The sequence below is a fragment of the Pleurodeles waltl genome, chromosome 5 (genome assembly GCF_031143425.1).
Source record: "Pleurodeles waltl isolate 20211129_DDA chromosome 5, aPleWal1.hap1.20221129, whole genome shotgun sequence".
NCBI classification, from domain to species: Eukaryota; Metazoa; Chordata; class Amphibia; order Caudata; family Salamandridae; genus Pleurodeles; species Pleurodeles waltl.
Genome location: NC_090444.1, coordinates 1,260,287,923 through 1,260,307,680, shown reverse-complemented (window position 1 = coordinate 1,260,307,680; position 19,758 = coordinate 1,260,287,923).

Below are 19,758 nucleotides of genomic sequence, written 5' to 3'. Positions count from 1 at the left end.
TTAAAGTACTGTCCTTTTTGGGAGCAGACAGAAACATGGAGTTTAGGGTCTCTGAACTCACAATTTAAAAATACATCTTTTGGCAAAGGTTGTTTTTAGACTTTTAGAAAGTAGGCATTATCTTGTTTAAACCATTCTGTGACTCTGCCTGTGTGTGGATTTCCTGTCTGGGTCAGTTTGACAGTTGGGCTTTTTGCACCTCTCCTCTAGACAGTGGCACAAAGGGAGCTGGGATGTAGCCTGTATATCCTGATGATCCGTCTGTGCTGGGAGGGAGGAGAGGAGTGGCCACTCCACCTGAAAGGGCTGTGCCTACTCTCATACAATGCAGTCTCCAACCCCCTGGCGTGTGTCTGGGGCCTGGCCTGGTCAAGGCACGATCTTACGAACAAGAGAGACTTTCCTTTGAAGTTTGCCTCTTCAAAGGCATGAAGGCTACAAGTATTGGGCCCAAAAACCCCTGATTTCTTCAAGATCACTTCTGGACATCAAGAGGAACCTCTGCCAAGGAGAAGAGCTGAAGAGCTGAGGAGAAGTGCTGCCCCTGCCTGAGACTGTGCTATGTTGGGCTAACCTGAAGTTGCTCCTTCTGCCTGTGAAAGGGGACAAAGACTGGACTTTTTTGTGCATTCCTGCTCGAGGAGAATCTCCAAGGGCTTGAACTGAGATTGCTTCCTGTTGTAGAAGTCTCAGGTCCATCAAAGACTTCCTCTGCCAGCACCTGGACTCTCTGCTGAGACTCATGCCCTGCCAAGTGGTACCCTATCCAGTTCCTGGGCCCTTGAAAGGTGAAGTTGGTAAACAACAACTGAAAATCCACACACATAGCACTATGAGGGGAAAATGTTGATGCACCTTCCGCAATGCGGCTGATAAACGATGCACCACCGGCTTCGTGGCTAAAAATTGATGTTCCACTGGGAGATCGACCATTGTGGCTCGAGAAACGACATGCAACACCCGCTTACGGAGGCTGATGACGACGCACCCCCCATGCAGCGCAGTTTCCTGATACTGTCCGACCAGATTTTCCACGCATCGTCCCTGCGTGTCAAATTCAACTCGATTCTGCATGTATCTGAGGTGCCTTGCCCAGAAATCGACGCATTGCTCTCTTGCGAAGGAGAAAAATAATGCATTGCCGACCCGACCAAAGAAAAAAACGATGCACAGCCTCACTTGCGAGTAAGGAATCAACACATTGCTACCCTTTTCCGATGCACGCTCAATTGTGCAGCTTTATTTTTGACGCTAACTAGGTACTTTGTGGAACAACAGCATTGTCACTGTTTTCTAAGGATTATGAGGCATATTTATACTCTTTTTGCGCCGGATTTGCGATATTCTTTTTATGCAAATCCGGTGCAAATCTAACTCCATATTTATATTTTGACGCTAGACATCATATTTTTACCGTGGAAACCTACCTTGCGTCAATAAGATGCAAGGTAGGCGTTCCCAGGTAAAAAATTACTCTAAGGCATTTCGCCTTATTTATCCTCCCGTGCAAAAATGACGCACGAGAGGAGGAGGGTGTTAAATAATGGCGCTAAGCCTATTTCGCACATTATATAACGCCTGGGTGAGGGCAGGCGTTAGGGGACCTGTGGGCTCATTTTCATGGTCAGAGACCATGGAAGCAGTCAACAGGTGCCCTTCCCTGCACCCAGAGACAACCCCTGCCATCCCCACCCACCCCTGAAGGACACCCAAGGACGGGGGGACCCATCCAAGGTAGGTCCAGGTAAGTATTTCTTAATTTTTTTCTAAGTGCCATAGGGGGGCCTAACTTGGGCCCCCCTATAAGGCACTGTGCCCATTGGCAATGCCCAGGCCCCTGGGCATGGCCATTGAGCAAGTGGGCATGAGTCCTGTCTTTTCTAAGACAGGAGCCATGTCCATGTGGGTTGTGCATCAAAAAATTACGCTAGTCAGGTTAGAGTCAATATTTTTGACGCTAACATGACTTGCGCCATTCATTGATGCACAACCCCCTGTCTTCCTTACGCCTCCAATGCCCAATTAGCGTCACTTATTTTGATGCTTACTGAGCCTTAGCGCCAGCTAGCGTCCTTCCTTAAATATGACGCCCGGCTGGCATCTAGGAACGGCGGTAGCCGGCGGTAAACCTTTTGACGCAAACCTGCGCTAGCGCAGGTTTGCTTCAAAAAGTATAAATCAGGGCCTAAGTCTATTTTTCTTTTTAAAATTCCTATCTTGACTTGTGTATGTTGGATGTTTGTTGTTTTGGTCTTGTTTGATTTAGATAAAGATTACCTATTTTTCTAAACTGGTGTGGTGTACATTTTGTAGTATTTTCACTGCATTAATGTGTGTGTTGCTACAAATACTTTACACATTGCTTGTGAAGTTAAGCCTGCCTCATTGTGCCAAACTACCAAGGTGGTGAGCGGGGGTTAACTGAGTGTGATTCTCCTTTACCCTGACTAGAGTGAGGGTCCTTGCTTGGACAGGGTGTAACCTGACTGCCAACCAAAGTCTCCTTTCCAACAAGTAACATTCACAATATTTATAAAACATTCCAATAAAATCCAATTTATTTTGTTAAAAGAACTACTTTCACCAAATAGGGTGCTATGATCCTGGAAAAAGTAGGAAGCAAACTACTGATGTGATCTACAACAAAAATACATGCTTTCTGGGTAAAGATCTAGCTTTCTGCAAATTTGATTTAATTCTGTTAAGTTGTTTCAGCTGTAGCACTGTTCAAAAATCCCTATGAAAATTGCATGATGAAATTGTGATTTTGAGACCCCCCCTTTTCTCTACCGCTGCTTGATAGATCACCTCAAAACTTTCCAGGAACGAGCTTGGGTCAATGAACCTTTTTTGATTTTGGAAAGTTTTGTGAAGATTCGTCAAACGGAGCCAAAGTTAGGAGCGATACAAAAATGTCACATTTCCTATCGTAACTAGGCAAAACATTTCCTGGTGTCCCAATGCAATATTTAACCTATAAGTTGGAGTGAGAGCACCCAAATCTGGCAATATAGAACAATCTGTTTTGATAAGAGGTAGCTCTCAGTATCATTACTCAAGTCAGCATCAACAAGGAACAAGTAGAGGCATGTTGGAATCATTTGAAGATTAGGATTACTTGTAGATTACTCTCAAATTTCTCTCAGATTACTTCCTAGTTACCCTTGATTAACCTGGTGTAATACCATCCTACATCCTTAGAGGGCATAGTCCCACAAGCAAAGAATGAAAGTTCCAGGAAGCTTGTGCTCCACATTGCGTTGGAACCCTTGGGGGTTACAATTCTTTTGTCCCACCCAACCTAGGGTGGGGACACAAACTGTGCAGTGGGCGGAGGCTCCAAAGCTCCTGCAGCTTCCCCTGTCCATGGGTAATTGGTTGGTGGTGCCCCATCTTCCTGGGGCCACCATGAGCTGAGCACCAAGCTGAGAAAGACGTTGGGCCTCACAAGGCCTTGCATGCATGAATAATGCATGAATATATGCATGAATAATGAGCGGCTCTTCCGCTGTGCCAGTGAGAGCTGTGATTCCTCCAGAGTTGGAGCGCTGCAGCAGGTGGGTGCCCGGTGCCACATGGACCCCCCCACGTCATGTATGTTTTCCCTTGTTTGGAGGCAGCACAGGGAGCTCACCCTTGGCTGCACCGCTAGCTCCCCACACGGCCAGCACCTCCATGTGCTGCTGTGGGAGCCGTCCCTTCATTTGGTGTCTGCCCCGCGCCTGCAGGCAGACATGAGCTGCTGCAGCAGTCAATGGGCCACCTAGGGGAGTACAACGGCACTCCCCCTTCCTCTCCACATCATTGTGGCCCCGGGATGGGGGTCTGGGGCCCCTCTTCAACGTTCAAGGGAGCATGATGGTGCTCCCCACTTTCCACCTCTTTGTGGGACCCAGGGATGGGGTCCAGGTCCCTCTGGCCATTTTTCACGGGTGCTGCAAACGCCCCCCTGACTTCATCTTCTAGATAGAACCCCAGGATGGCGTCCAGGGCCCTGGAGCCATCTTCACGAGGAGCAAAGGGCTTGGTCTTTGGCTGCCAGCTCTCCCTCAGCCAGCAGCCATCTTCACAGGGGATTCATCGGCATCCCTTACTTTTTTTCTTGGTGGGGCCCCAGGATGGGGTTTGGGGCCCCCTTCTGGCATTTTCATGAGGAACGCAACAGCGCTCCACAAGTTATCCTTCTCTGTGGGGCCCGGGTATGGTGCCCAGGGCTTCTGCCAGCACCTTCTCTGGGGGGGCAATGGCACCCTGCCTTTACTTCAGGCCACGGCCCATATTCGCGGAGGGCTTGATGACGCTTCCTAGCTGTGCTTCTTCACAGGGGTTGCAACAGCGGCCCCTAGCTTTACTTCTTTTTGGGGGCAGCCCTAATGCCCTGGCCCACCCTGGGGGTATCGACTAGAGCAGTGGTAGAGCCCCACGCACTTCGCTGCTCACTCTGAATAGGTCAAAGGTCACAGAACTTCTCCATTGGAAGTCTCAGGCCCCCAAGGGCTGATTCTGATGATGTTGGTGTCATTTTGTTCCTGGTTGCGAGTCCTTGCAACCAGAGAACTTGTATTAGGCCTCTTGGCCTAGAAGCTGCCCAGATGTTAGAGAGCCAGTGTCGCTGACTCCCTGCACCACTTTTCCTCTGGGTGCTTTATTTTCCTCCAGGCAGCGTGCTCTGCTTGTGCCAGCCCAGTCTTTTCCCCAACTAGTCCTCAGGGGGTAAGCTTACCTTGCCCTGGCCTCTCTGGGCCCGAAGTCCTTGAGGGGCAGAGTCCGTGCCCCAGTGGGCAGTCGGTGGGGTTCTTCTTTCCAGTTGTCCATGACACCCGTCTTCAATCCCAATGTCCTGCAGTGAAGCACAGCCAAGAGAGGGAGCTTTTCAGTGTGGGACGGAAGTGCCCCGCAGGCCTGCACCTCCGGCCTATCCAGATTTGCCACATCACTTCCTTGCCCCTGTTCCCTCCCTCCTGCACAGTCTTCTGGGATAGCTCAAAATGATGTCAGCCAGGGCCACATATGCTCTGAAACTCAACCCCTCCTCCCTGACCTTCCTTCCACAGCCTCTTCACACATTTCCTGGCAGGGGCTGAAAGCTGGCTGACTAATGCAAAGCCCTGTTCAGGCAGCTGATAGAGCAGTAATTGACCCTAATCCTGAGGTGAGTCAGAGATAGATGACAGTCATGGATGACCCATAAGTTATACAACTGGGCTTTTGTAACCTACTGCATCATTCTTTTCATGTTACAGTGTAAATTGGTGTGGCTCAGGACTCTGTGGGCCCTAGGGGACCTGAGTTATTCCCTAGGCCACTCTTTCCCATTGACATTTAATGGAGTGTCCCTGCAGTGAAAAGATAGTAAGCACACTGACTATCCTTCACGTGTGTACACACATCTCATGAAGCCTACTCCAGGTCACCACCCACTCTGCATAGTTCCTTTTGCACCAGGTTACCGAAGTGCAGTTTTTGGGCTGCCCACACCAGGAATCCTCCCCGTGCAGCCCTCACACATGTGCACACACATGTGCACACATGATCACATGTAACCAGCCGATGGGCTCCTACTCTTGCTGTGCCACAGCAGCCTTTGCTTAGCAGGGCGGCACTGGCGGCAAACACGTGCAGTCCATTTTACCATTAATTTACTGTGGGTGAGTCCCCGACTAGGAGGCTCCCTCACAGTAAAAGGTCAAAAACCAGGTGGTCAAAAATCCAAGAATCAGGGTGGACCAGATGGTCAGATCCATCCTCTCACACGCCAGCTTGTGGCGCTGAGGCAGAGCACGCGCAGGCCCGCAAGCCGCGTCTTGACCAGGTACATTGCCCAGACAATCAGAATCCCCTTGGGCCCACGCTAGCTGTCCCTGGAAGGAGGAACCCATATTGGCATCAGCAACGACCACCCCAAGGAGGAGCCACAGCACCAAGAGGGGAGTTGCCGCCTCTGTTCTTCCTTCCAGTGCAGCGGACTGTTAACTTCACTTCCTATATCAGCCCGAGGTGTCCGATGCCACCAAGGAAGGTACTGTGGCCAGGCCGCTACATTGTGCATTCACAGGGAGCCTTGTTTCAACCCTAGGAAGAGGGAGACCCAGCGAGGTCTCCTGCATGCTTCAGGGAGATTGTGCCCCATACCGTGGTTGATTACAGCAATCCTTGTGAACTTACCAGCCTAGAGACCCCAGCAGCCAGTTGTCCACCCCAGACCCAGGGAGCTTTTTCGTTCAGTGGTAGTACAACTGTATAGTCTGTAATCGGTGCACTGGGGCTCCTCTGCCCTGCATACAACTCATTATTAACATATAACAGCTAATAGGGGGGTCCCTGCAACCTACATTTCTATGGGAATAGGTGGGGATTTATGCATTTGCGATGACAAAAAATTTTTCAGGCGTCTGGTCTCCAAACCAGGGTACATTACTTTGGTGACATATGTACCTTTTTTTTGCATTTCATGCCCTAAGGAATTACTGATGGTATGGTGTCTAGCATTATCAGGACAGTAGTTATGATTTATGTCATTTTTGGTAAATGATATACATTTACGATATAAGAAATACATTTTAATATAATCCTGTCTGGAGTCTTTTTGTGGTGTATTCTTTGTGTTTCTACTGTGCGGGTGTTGCCCTAATGCTTTACACATTACTTCCAGCAATAAGCCTGATTCCTCTGTGCCAAGCTAAAAAAAGGTGAGCACAGGCTATCTGTGGTGTGTAACTTATTTGCCCAGACAGACTAGAGTGGTTGGTTCTGCCTAGCTAGGGTGCCTTCTCTAACCAACTAGAAATCCCATTTCTATCAGTTACCTTAGGGCACCAATTATAGTTACTTGAAACAACTCTAGTATGACTGCTGAATTCCTATTGTTTTGAACATTTGAAATGTGAGGCTAACTGTAACGTCCCTGTAACCTTTGGTTTTTGTAAGTCAATGCGAGTAAGTAGTTATAGTAATGACCATGTTTCCATGGAAAACACATTTTTGACTTGCTTATTTCTTTGGCATGCAGACATGCAGGCAGGGAAACAATGGAAACAATTGCTGTCACAGACAGGGTGCTGCATTTTTAGCAGCTCCCTGTCTGTGACAGCAATGCCAGCTCCTGCAGGAGGCAGGGAGCTGGCTGCGACCATGGAGGCCTTCAGGCTTCCTTTGCCGTCCCCAAGGATGGTGACTGGGTGCCCTGGGGGGCACACAAGTTACATGTCTGGCCCCGGGTGAAGGGGTCCCTGGGGCTGAGATCACCCGGGAGAGGGGGGCTATCCAGCCCACCTCCCCCCAAAAATCTATATTATAAGGCCAGGCCCTGGAGAAAGGGTTCCCGGACTGAAATTGGCCAGGGCAGGAGGGCTGTGCAGCCCCCTTCCCCACACTGAACATTCAACCAACGAGGTAACACTTAGGTGGTCATTACAACCCTGGTGGTCGGTGTTAAAGCGGCGGTAAAACCGCCAACAGGCCGGAGGTAAAAAAAAATGGCATTACGACCGTGGCGGAAACCGCCAACATAGCCAGCCACTTTAACACTCCGACCGCCACGGCGGTAACCGCCAACAGACAGGCGGAGGACAATGTACCGCCCACACTATTACAACCCACCAATCTGCCACCTTTTCCGGGGTGGATTCACCACGAACAAAAACACGGCGGAAACAGGACTTCGAAGGTAAAACGCTCACCTCTACACACCCCACGAGGAACCAGGACACCATGGAACCGGAGTTCCAAATTCTGCCAGCATTTATCTTCCTGCTCCTCTACCAGGAGCACGAACGCCGGCGGCGAAGACAACGGTGAGTACTGCACCTATGACACAGGGGAGGGGGAAGGGAAAAAACTGTGACACACACACACAACACGCAAAACCCCCACCCCCCCTCACCCACTACAACACACACAGAAGTACATGTTGATACATCACAGTTACACCCCCCAACCTCCCCTGGAAGAATGCAAGGACCAAAGCAAATGAGTCGAAGAATTGTGATATATTCAAAGACATGAATCAAAAATATATACAAATATATACATTTATACTATACACAATTATATACACCAAGAACACAAGTCCAAGGGATTCCACCATCATAGTCCGTGGATCACTGGGCCCAAAAGGCATGGGCGAGGCCCACACTCAGTACCCAATCAAAACGGAGAGAACACTGCAGGGGCATCAGATAGAAATAAAAAAGGCACCTCAGGGGAAAGGGAAGGGGGGGCACCTCAGCCGGTTGAGTGCACAACGCCAGATCCACAAGAGGGCTCCATGCCCATTGATGTATCCTGGGGAGTGCAAAGCCACAGTCTCACAAGTCTCTACAGTGGGTGGTTTTCCCACTGTTCAATCCTGGAGAGTGCAAAGCCACAGTCTCTCAAGTGGATAACAGTCACCACTGGTTCTGGAGGGGGCCTTGTGCCCAGAGTGCTTCATCCTGACAAGGACTGAGGTAGTGGATGTATCTCTCCACTGGTTCTGGACGGGGACTTGTGCCCAGAGTGCTTCATCCTGCCAAGGACTGAGGTAGTGGATGCCTTTCTCCACTGATTCTGGAGGGGGCCTTGTGCCCAGAGTGCTTCATCCTGCCAAGGACAGAGGTAGTGGATGCCTTTCTCCACTGGTTCTGGAGGGGGCCTTGTGCCCAGAGTGCTTCATCCTGTCAAGGACAGAGGTAATGGATGTATCTCTCCACTGGTTCTGGAGGGGGCCTTGGGCCCAGAGTGCTTCATCCTGCCCATGGCGGACTCAGTAGCGTCGGAATCATTTGCGCTGACTGGCCTGCGGGGCTGCTGGCGGCAGTGCCCTGGGCAGCGGTTCAGCTGCTGGCGGTCCTGTCTGTGGCAGCAGGGCTGCTGCTGGCGGTCGCTTCCTGGGCAGCGGGCTGCTGCTGGCGGTCGCTTCCTGGGCAGTGTGGCTGCTGGCGGTACTGTCTGTGGCAGTGGGGCTGCTGCTGGCGGTCACTTCCTGGGCAGCGGGGCTGCTGCTGGCAGTCGCTTCCTGGGCAGTGTGGCTGCTGGCGGTCCTGTCTGTGGCAGCGGGGCTGCTGCTGGGGGTCGCTTCCTGGGCAGTGTGGCTGCTGGCGGTCCTGTCTGTGGCAGCAGGGCGGCTGCTGGCGGTCGCTTCCTGGGCAGCGGGGCTGCTGGCGGTCCTGTCTGTGGCAGCGGGGCTGCGGCTGGTGGTCGCTTCCTGGGCAGCGGGGCTGCTGGCTGTCTTGTCCGCCGTGCTGATCTTCCCAGACTTGCTGGTTTTACTGTGCCCCTTTCCCCCCTTGGATGGTGTCGCAGCTGTCTCCATACTCCCAACTGTACCCCTGGGAGCGGCTTTGGTGGCTGGTTTCTTTCCCCTCTCCCGCCGGGCACTATCCAACTTTTTATGCTTGACAGGTGGGGGACTGTCCATGCTCTGGTTCCTTGCCACACAGCCTGCCCTGCTGCCCGGTGCACTCCATAATCTGGTGACTACTGGCACCACTGGTCCAGCCGATGTTGTGGCTGAGGTGCTAGGTTGGGACCTGGAGAGTCGGGCCCTAGGAGACTGACGGGGTGGGGGAGGTGATGGAAAGAGGTCAAGGCTGGCCAGGAAAAGTTTCTTAGGAACACTGGGAAGGGTAGCTGGAGGGGGTTTGGAAGTGGAGGAAGAGATAGTAGTTGTAGGCGGTGTACGTTTGGTGACTTTGGGTGAAGGTGCATGGGCTGGAGGCTGTCGTGAGGTGGATGGCTGTTGGGTGGGTGTGTGGCTGCGTTTGTGTAACTTTGGAGGTGGCCTCACAGACACACTGGGAGAGGACACAGGGGATGTGTGAATGGTAGTGGGGGTGGTGAGTGCACGTGAGCGGGGTGTGGTGGTGGGTGTGCTGGTGATGGACGTAGTGGCTGAGGATGTAGTGCATGCAGGTGTGAGTGGAGATGAGACAGGGAGGGATGAGGGAGACGAGGAGGGGGACACAGTGGAGGCAGTGGATGTTGGTGTGTCTGCATGTGTGTGATGCTTGCGTGAGTGCCTGTGGGATGTGTGGTGCTTATGTTTGCCAGAGCTTCCCTTGTGTTGAGGTGTGTGCATGTTGGTCTGATGGTGTGCTTGGGATAGGCTGAGGTACATGGGTGTGGGTCTGGGTGGAGGAAGTTGGAGGGGGGAGGCTAGAGACAGGGACAATGGCTGCCATCAGTGCTGAGGCCAGAGTCTCAAAAGCTCGCTGAAGGGCTGCCTGACCAGAGTGAATGCCCTCCAGGAATACATTGGTTTGTTGCAACTGCCTCTCTGCACCCTGGATGGCATTCAAAATGGTAGACTGCCCAACAGTGAGGGACCTGAGGAGGTCAATGGCCTCCTTACTGAGGGCAGCAGGGGTGACAGGGGCAGGGCCTGAGGTGCCTGGGGCGAAGGTAATGCGCACCATCCTGGGTGAGCGGGCACGGGGCAAAGGCTGAGGGCCTGTGCTGGGAGGGCGGTGCTGGCAGGGGGGGTGGTGGCTGTGCCTGTAGATGCGGGGGCACAGATGGGGCCACCACCGCAAGGAAGCTCCCATCAGAGAAGGAGTCCGTCTCGCTAGTGTCAGCTCCTGTCCCCGCCGTGGAGCTCCCCTCGCCCTCTGTCCCACTGGTGAATTCGGAGTCCGTAGTGTCGCCCTCCAGGGCCATGTTGGGATGCAGCTCCCTCCTGCTCTGGTGCCACTGCTCCTCCACCTGATGATGCTAATGCACCCAAGTACGGGGAGACCACAAAAAGGGGGGGAGACAGAAGAAAAACATGTTCAGTGCATGCAACACCGCTACCGTGGGCAGACATGACAGACACAGAAGCCCCCTGCACTACGCCGCACACTTGGGCTCCACTATTCAATCCCTGGGACATGGCTTACAAGGCTATGGCCGATTTCTGCATACATGGATGTCACAGGAGCCTGACTAGGTGTAGTTGGCACTGTACCCAGGTGAGGTGGGTGCCACAGCGCCTGCCTGAACCAGGGAACTTAACTAGCAAACTCGCCCTGGCCTAGGGGAACCTACAGCCCACGTCCCCTACTCAGACCCTAAAATGCCCGCTGAACAAGCAGAATGAGAGTGTACTCACCCCCTTGAGTCTGCTGTGATGCCCTCAAGCGCCCATCCAAGTCCGGATACGTCACCGCCAGGATCCTGAACATCAGGGGGGTCATGGTGCGACGGGCACCCCTCCCACATTGGGAGACCATCCCTAGCTGGGCCTCCGCTGTCTTCTTGCTCCAGCGGCGAATGTCACGCCAGATGTTCTTCTTCTTGGAAAAGAGAAGTAATTACCAACTGCACCATCACAGTCATTGGTCCGCATCCCTACCCTTGCCATGACGCACATGCACTCACCGTCGTTTCATGCACGCCTCATTCTCACCCCCCCCCCTATCTTTCATCCACCCCACTCCACACAGGCATTGCCCATACAGCATGCTCACAGTGTACTTACCTGTTTGTCTGGAGGACTGTAGAGTAGCGTGTACTGGGGGAGGACCCTATCCACGAGTTTCTCCAACTCCTCCGTGCTGAAGGCAGGGGCCCGTTCCCCAGACGCACTAGCCATTGTCTCTTCCAGACTGAGGTCACAGCAGCACTTGCAGTGTAGGTCCTCTCCTGTCGAAGATCAGGTATCGAGTGATTGAACAGATAGAAAATGGTGGTCACGTACGCGGCGGTGCGTACCGTCACCGCCGGTGTACATCGTCATTGGCTCCTGGGACCCATAGGGCCCAATGTTAACCAATGCAGAATTGTGCCGCGGTCTTCGACCGCCTACTGTGACGTGTAGAACGCCAGCGCAGTTACCTCATATCCCCCTGTCCCACTTTACAAGTCAGGCAGCCGCCATTTCAGGGGCCCACCTGGCATTATTTGTGACTGCATCACACATACCTAGGCCTTGCCTAACCACCCATACAGGCAAATTTCGATTTATGAATATTTTCAGAGTAAGCTGTGTTTACGTACCTCAGAGTTGGTTGACTCTCTGCTCGCTGTTCTCCTTCATAGGCACAGTCCACTGGGGCATGTGAGGAGATGGCGGCATCCTCCGGTGTACAGACCGCTGGTGGACCTATCGACAATGGAGGAAAGACCTGTGAACATCACCTACAGGCTTGATCGTGCCACAATCCAGGAACTGTGTGCCCAGTTGGAGCCAGACCTGATGTCAGCTATCCGCTATCCCACAGGAATACCCCCTCAAGTGCAGGTGCTGTCAGTACTCCATTTCCTAGCAAGTGGGTCATTTTAAACAACAGTGGCCATAGCATCAGGGATGTCCCAGCCTATGTTTTCCAACGTGTTGTCAAGAGTGTTGTCTGCCCTGCTGAAACACATGCAGAGCTACATCGTTTTACCTCAGGTGAAGGATTTGCCTACAGTGAAAGGTGACTTATATGCCCTGGGACATATCCCCAACATCATAGGTGCCATTGATGGGACACATGTGGCCTTGGTACCCCCCGCAGGAGTGAACAGGTGTACAGAAACCGGAAGAGTTACCATTCGATGAATGTGCAGATGGTGTGTTTGGCAGACCAGTACATCTCCCATGTTAATGCCAAATTCCCTGGCTCAGTGCATGACGCTTACATCCTGCGGAATAGCAGCATCCCTTATGTGATGGGGCAACTCCAGACGCACCGGGTGTGGCTATTATGTGAGCAACTGCACCCGAATCAGTGGGAATAGTTGTCTGGGTCTGTGGATGTCCATATGAGTCAGTGTGTGTCTAACAGTTGTCCCTCGCCATTTGCAGGTGACTCTGGTTACCCCAACCTGTCATGGCTACTGACCCCAGTGAGGAATCCCAGGACAAGGGCAGAGGAACGCTACAATGAGGCCCATGGGCGATCTAGGAGGATTAAAGAGAGGACCTTCGGCCTCCTGAAGGCCAGGTTCCGGTGCCTCCATATGACAGGTTGTTTCCTATTCTACTCACCAAAGAAGGTGTGCCAGATCATCGTGGCCTGCTGTATGCTTCACAACTTGGCTTTGCGACGGCAGGTGCCTTTTCTGCAGGAGGATGGTCCAGATGGAGGTGTTGTGGCAGCTGTGGACCCTGTGGACATTGAAGATGAGGAATCAGAAGAAGAGGACATCGACAACAGGAACATGATGATCCTGCAATACTTCCAGTGAGAAACAGGTAAGAAGACAACACTGCCTGCTACATCTGTCTGTCATTTTCACCCAGTGTATGGTCACTGAGTTGTCACTTACGATTTCACAGATGTGGGTCCCACAGTGTGACATCTGCTTTGTTTCCTCATGGACTAGAGCTGTGTGACATAGGTATGTTGACATTACATTTGAAAGAGCATTTTGCCACTGTAATTGCTAATACACTATTTCGAAATCACAGACAGACTCCTGATTGTTTTGCGCTTTAAGGGTGTTTATTTAAGTGCTCAATATTGGAGGGGGTTGTAAAATGGTGAGGGGGGATGGTGGAGGAATGTCCATGGCAGAGTCCAGTCTATTAGTCTCACAGGTGCATTGTCCAAAGGGGTATAGGAAGTGGAGCTGGGGCAGTTTAAGGATGGACAGGGTGACAAGGTGGGACAAAAGGATGACAATCAGGGTGGTCTCATTTCTTGGCAGGGGTCTTGGCATCGTTCTCTGTCTTTGTCCTGGATCTCAGGGACCGTTTGCTGGGTGGTTCTCCCACTGCAGGGGGTGGGGTGCTGGTGTGGTGGTCCTGTGGCGGTGCCTCCTGTCCACTAGCGCCAGCAGAGGTGGTGGGCAGTTCATCGTCCAGGCTAGTGTCAGGGGCCCCTTGTAGTGCCACAGTGTCCCTCCTGTTGTTGTTGAGTTCCTTCAGCACCCCTACAATGGTGCCCAGGGTGGAATTGATGGATCTGAGTTCCTCCCTGAAGCCCAAATACTGTTCCTCCTGCAGCCACTGGGTCTCCTGAAACTTGGGCAGTACCGTTGCCATCGTCTCCTGGGAATGGTGGTAGGCTCCCATGATGTTGGAGAGGACCTCGTGGAGAGTGGGTTCCCTGGGCCTGTCCTCCCCCTGTCGCACATAAGCCCTCCCAGTTCCCCTGTGTTCCTGGGCCTCTGTCCCCTGAACCGTGTGCCCACTACCACTGCCCCCAGGTCCCTGTTGTTGTTGGGGTGGTGTGTTAGCCTGGGTTCCCTGTAGTGGTGGACACACTGCTGATTGACGTATCCTGGGGACAGAGGTATGGGCCCGCTGGGTGGGTGCTGTGCTGGTGTTTCCAGAGGGGGCAAGCTCTGTAGTGGCCTGTGCCAGTGTGAGTGGAACCGACTGTCCCGAGGTCCCAGATGGGCTGGGATGGTCATCTAGATCCAGTTGGACAGAGCTGCTGTCATCACTGTGGGCCTCTTCTGTGGGTGGAGTGGACATATCTGGACCCTCCTGTCCGGTGACGTTGGGTAGGGGTCCTGCAGGGGTGTAAAGGCATGATTATTGCATCTGTATGTGCCATGGTGTGCAATGGGTGGGGGACCGTGTACCCCAGTGCTTGCATTCCTGTGTAGGACCTTGTGTGATGATGGTTTAGGGGGGAGTATGGGTATGTGCAGTGGCCATGCATTGGTGATGGGTGTCCATGCTTTGGTGTTGCATGCAGGGCTTGGTGTTGGGATGGGTTGTTTGTGATATTGGGAAATGTGTGAGGAGTAGGAGTGATGGGGGTGAGGACGAGGGTGGGGTATGTGATGGCATGCAGGTAGGGTGGGGGATGTAATAGTAAAGATTTGACTTACCAGAGTCCATTACTCCAGCTACTCCTGCGAGGCCCTCAGGATGCAGAATAGCCAAGACCTGCTCCTCCCTTGTTGTTAGTTGTGGGGGAAGAGGTGGGGGTCCGCCGCCACTCCTCTGTACCGCGATGTGGTGTCTTGAGACCACGGAACGTACCTTGCCCCGTAGGTCGTTCCACCTCTTCCTGATGTCATCCCTGTTTCTTGGGTGCTGTCCCACTGCGTTGACCCTGTCCACTATTCATCGCCATAGCACCATCTTCCTAGCTATGGAGGTGTGCTGCACCTGTGATCCGAATAGCTGTGGTTCTACCCGGATGATGTCCTCCACCATGACCCTGAGCTCCTCCTCAGAGAACCTGGGGTGTCTTTGCCGTGCCATGGGGTGGTGTGGGTGATGTGTGGGGTGGTGTGTGTTGTGATGTGTGGGGTGATTTTTGAGGTGTGTTGTGTGAGGTGTGTGGATGCTATGTGGGTGATGGTGTTGAGTGCCTGTGGATGCTCGTTTGTAGATGGCGGTGTCTCTTTGTGGCCTTCAGTCGCAATTGTGGTCATAAGGGTTTGTGGGTGATGTGGGTGTGTGTTTTATGTTGTATTGGGTGTGTGGGAGTGGTGTGTGTATGTGTATCTGGTGTGTGTATTTGGAATTGTCCAATGTGGCTGTGTTTTGTAAATGTGTGTGTATTTTGAGCGTGCAGTGTGTACTGCCAATGGAATACCGCGGTTGAAAGACCGCCACGTGGGTTCGTGGGTCATGATAGTGTGTGCGTATTCCTGTTGGCGTGACGGTGGAGGATTTGTTATCGCCAGTTTATCACTGACCCTTGGTGTGGCGGACTTGTGTGGGTGTCTAGATTTTGGCGGATTCCGGCCTTTGGGTCATAATGACCGTGGCGGAATACCGCAGCCGCTGCGGTGTGTTGGCGGTCTTCTGCACGGCAGTATGCGGCTTTTACTGTCAATGTTGTAATGACCCCCTCAGTAACTAACCAGTAGAAAGTGCACCATTCGGTTTAGAAATCTAGTACAAATCTGAGCTGTCATGTGTGTTGTAATATGTAAGGTTATAAGCAGTGTATTGTGGTGTGTACGCTTTAGCTAGCTCAGCTAACTATGACTGCTGAATGTCACTGATTTTGTACAACTGAAATGTGAGTCTAACTATAATGCCCGTGTAAACTTTGTTTTTTTCAGTGAATTTCTACGTTTTTTTAAATGTTGTTTCCTAACCATAATGTCCCTGTAACCTTGGTTTCTTAAGTGAATTTCTAAGGGTTTCCCTCACTGTTACCAGTAACCTTTTACAATGAGTGTGTGAGTGAGTGCATGTTTGTCTCAGTTGGTCAGTGAGTGGGTCTGTCAGTGGGTGTGTAAGTGTCTCAGTATGCCTGTGAGTGTGTGCATGAGTCTCTGAGTGGGTCTGCGAGTGACTGCGTAAGTGTCTAAGTAGGTCTGTGAGTGGGTGTATGAGTGTCTGAGTGGGTCCTTGAGTGAGCACATGAGTCTCCAGGTGGGTCTCTGTGTGAGTGCATTAGTATCTGAGTGGGTATGTGAGTGGGTACATGAGTCTCTTAGTGGGTCTGTGAGTAGGTGTGAATCTCTAGTGTATCTGTGAGTAGGTGCATTAGTCTGAGTGGGTCTGTGAGTGGGAAGCGAGTGTCTGAGTTGGTCAGTGAGTAAGTGCATGAGGTTCTGAGTGGGTCTGTGAGTGAGTGCATGAGCCTCTGAGTGGGTCTGTGAGTGGGTGCATGAGTCTCTGAGTGGGACTGTGAGTGGGTGTGTGTCTGAGTGGGTCTGTGAGTGGGTGGGTGATTCTCTTAGTGGGTCTGTGAGTATCTAAGTGGGTCTGTAAATTGGTGTGTGAGTGTCTGAGTGGGTCTTTGAGTGGGTGCACGAGATTGAGTGGGTTTGTGATAGGGTGTATGAGTGTCTCATTGGGATTAAATTGCATGGTACACACTCTTTGCCAAAGGCATTTTAACCCTATGCTCTACTTCGTGAGGAGTCACATCTCTCTCCAGCAGGAACATTAATCACTGGAGTTATCTTGGCGTTTTTATTGTTATCTAAAAACTGCTCAAAACATGGGGCAGGTGCTACAGACTGACACAGTCTGTGGTGTACACACTGTGAGAGGGGCTTTGGGTGTCTGGCTGTGGCACACAGGAAGGGCTGACATGGTCCTTTGGCCTCTGACCACACTGGACCACGCACAGACTGCAAGCTGGTATCGAAGACTCCAGCTATCAGGTAGTGAAAGGCAGGACTTGCCTGCTGGCAGTCTTTTGGTTCTAACTATAGCTCACAGAGAGCAGAAGCGTGCGTGATGAGAGGTTTGCAGTCTGCTGGGCAGGTCATGCTTCCTCGCTTCCAGCAGGATGTGGAATTTGTTTATGCTTTCCAGCCAGATAGAATATGTTTTTTTCTGCCTGGCTGCAGCAAGAGTACTTAGCTAGGAGCATGAAATTGCATTTCCTGTGGTATTTCTTTTTATAACAAAACTTTAAAAAAGCGTTTTATACTTCCAAGTTGCATCTGGGTGCTGGGAGGCTAGCTGTAGCAAAGTTACAAGATTTCAAACAAAGCAGTTGTTCTATTGCCACCGAGAAAGAAGGCAGGTCAATGATTTGGTGGAGGCTGACACAAGGAATGAGACTACCAGGAGACTGGCACTGTCTGGCTTGTCTGCCCATTATCATGGCTATCCTGCTCCATTTCCCCTCCCCCTCGCACTGGTAACTCTGCTCTCTGCAGCTGGAGTTCTTCCTCTCCAGCAGTGCATTAATTAATATCCAAATCAATCAGCTGGGTGCATGTGGGGCAGGAAAGGGGGGAATGCGCATGGTGCCACTGAGATGTGCTCCACATTGTCCATAACTCAGAAGGGAAAGGTACCTACACTGGCCCAGTCTCCACCTCCTGCTCCTGCCTGTGTGAAATTAAAAAATACATGTGACTGCTCTTTGCAGGCCAGGCCTGTGCCGGGCACCAGGCTGTTTGAGAATGGCACCTCAAGGGCTCCGAATGCAGTTCCAGGTGGAGCGCCAACTATTCCTTCACACCTAGCCTGTCTTGGCACACTATGCCGCATGGAGCTGCTCACAAAGTTGGCATCACATCTCATCTCTTAGCAGTGTGCACCACCTGCAAGGCTACCAGGCTCCTGAATGCTGAGTTTTAATTTTGATTCATTTTTTGGCAGTAGGTTTTTCGAATCATTATTTATGACCTTCCAATGAACTTTGAGCAACCAGTGACCGATACACGGACCTTACCTCTTGGTGCTCTAAAGTTTATGTCATTTTGCTAACCCACAAAACCCTATTTTTAGACTCCTCTGCAGTTGTATGAACCGCTTTTAAGTTTCTTTTTCAATCAGCTCATGTGATGTGGTGCCACACAGTGTTTGGGATGGCCTTTTAAGTGCTAAACAGTTGCTTAACTAATTATGTAGCGGTGAACAGCAGAAAGCTGTGCACTTACATTATGTAACATATTGTTTGTTTTCATGCAGAGTGTGGCGTGAGCTTAACTGCCTCAAGGTGCTTTGGTGTTAATGTGGCTTTGTGGATTGCAGAAGGTTTGTAGTGTAATGACCTCAAAGTTAGTGCAAACCTCTTATCAGTGGCATGGCAACGCCACTCTAGGCCTTAAACCATGAAATTAAATTATTGTGAAATGTAACTGGTACTCGTGTAAAGAGCTCCAATACCTTTGAGTTGAGTTTGCGCTATCTTTAAAAAAAAATCTGGTTAAAAACGTAAAAAAAATTGTTGTGAAAAACAGCCACTAATTTAGGTGTAGAGGACTCCTCACATCCCAGTGCCCCAGTGCCACTGCACCTGCTGCACTATTGATAGCCATACCAATGCTCCTTACATACTGTCTATGTCCCCCAAGCTCTACATTCTGCCTATGCCCCCCAAACTCTTCACACTGTGTACCCCAAACTCCCCAGTGTTCGTGTACTCCAAACTCCTCACAGTGTTCGTGTGTCCTGATCTCCTCGCAGTACTTGTGTGCCCCCGAACTCCTCACAGTTTGTGCATCGCAGGCTCCTCACGAGGGTTGCCTCTGTTCCTGAAGATCCTCTCATTGCTTTTCTCTCTGCCTCCAGCCTCTCACACTGTGTTCCCCAGACTATTTACCATTTACGAATGTAACTAGGGTTACAATATTTATTGTGTGTGCCTTAAGCTCCTCCCCATATCTGGGTGTCTCAATCTCCCCTTGCTGTCTTCGCTCCTCAGCTCCTCATGCTCTGTGTCTCAAACTCCTTAAGCAGGCATGCAGTGAGTGCCTCAAGCTTTGTAGCCGTTGGTGTAGTAGTACCCCAAGCTTCTCCCACAGCCTATGTACCCCCAAATTATTACAGTCCATCAGCAAGACACTGCTCCACTCTTATAATGACTTTAACTCCACCATGAAGAAATATTGCTGGCAGGGCAGTCTACTGCCCCACTAATTGGTCTGAAAGTATTAGCAGAAGGGGACTCTGATCTGTCCCTCACCATCACCAGGGCACCACTGGGGTCACCATCTGGGCACCACAGGGGCCTCAATTTTCCCATTTAATGTACTGGCCTTGGTTTTCTAGCAGCTCAAGGGTGTGGTTAGAAACTCAGTGTGAGGGTTCCACGAGTGAGGTGCACATTTCTTGCCTTTGACAGCTCCCGGGTCCTGCTCAAAGCCCACTGTTGGAACCTATGGTATTATGCTGGACAGCCTGCAAGCTGAACTAGTTGCTTTGAAGCTTGCCACCGGGACCTGTATTGTTTGATGTGTTCCAGTGAGAGCTCATGTGTCTGGCTGATAGCAGCGGACAATTGAATGATTCCGTGCCACGTTCTTGTACTTTGGCAGGGTTTGTACAGAAAACAGAATAATCCTGTTACAGCGAAGTAATGCTCCAAAGCAAAATATGTGAAGATGTCCTCAGGACCTGGCCCACCCAGGGTCTTTAGTATAAACAAGCGGAGGAGACCAGAGCTAAGGGGTCAGGGTATTCCTACTTTCACCCGTTTCTTTTCTTTA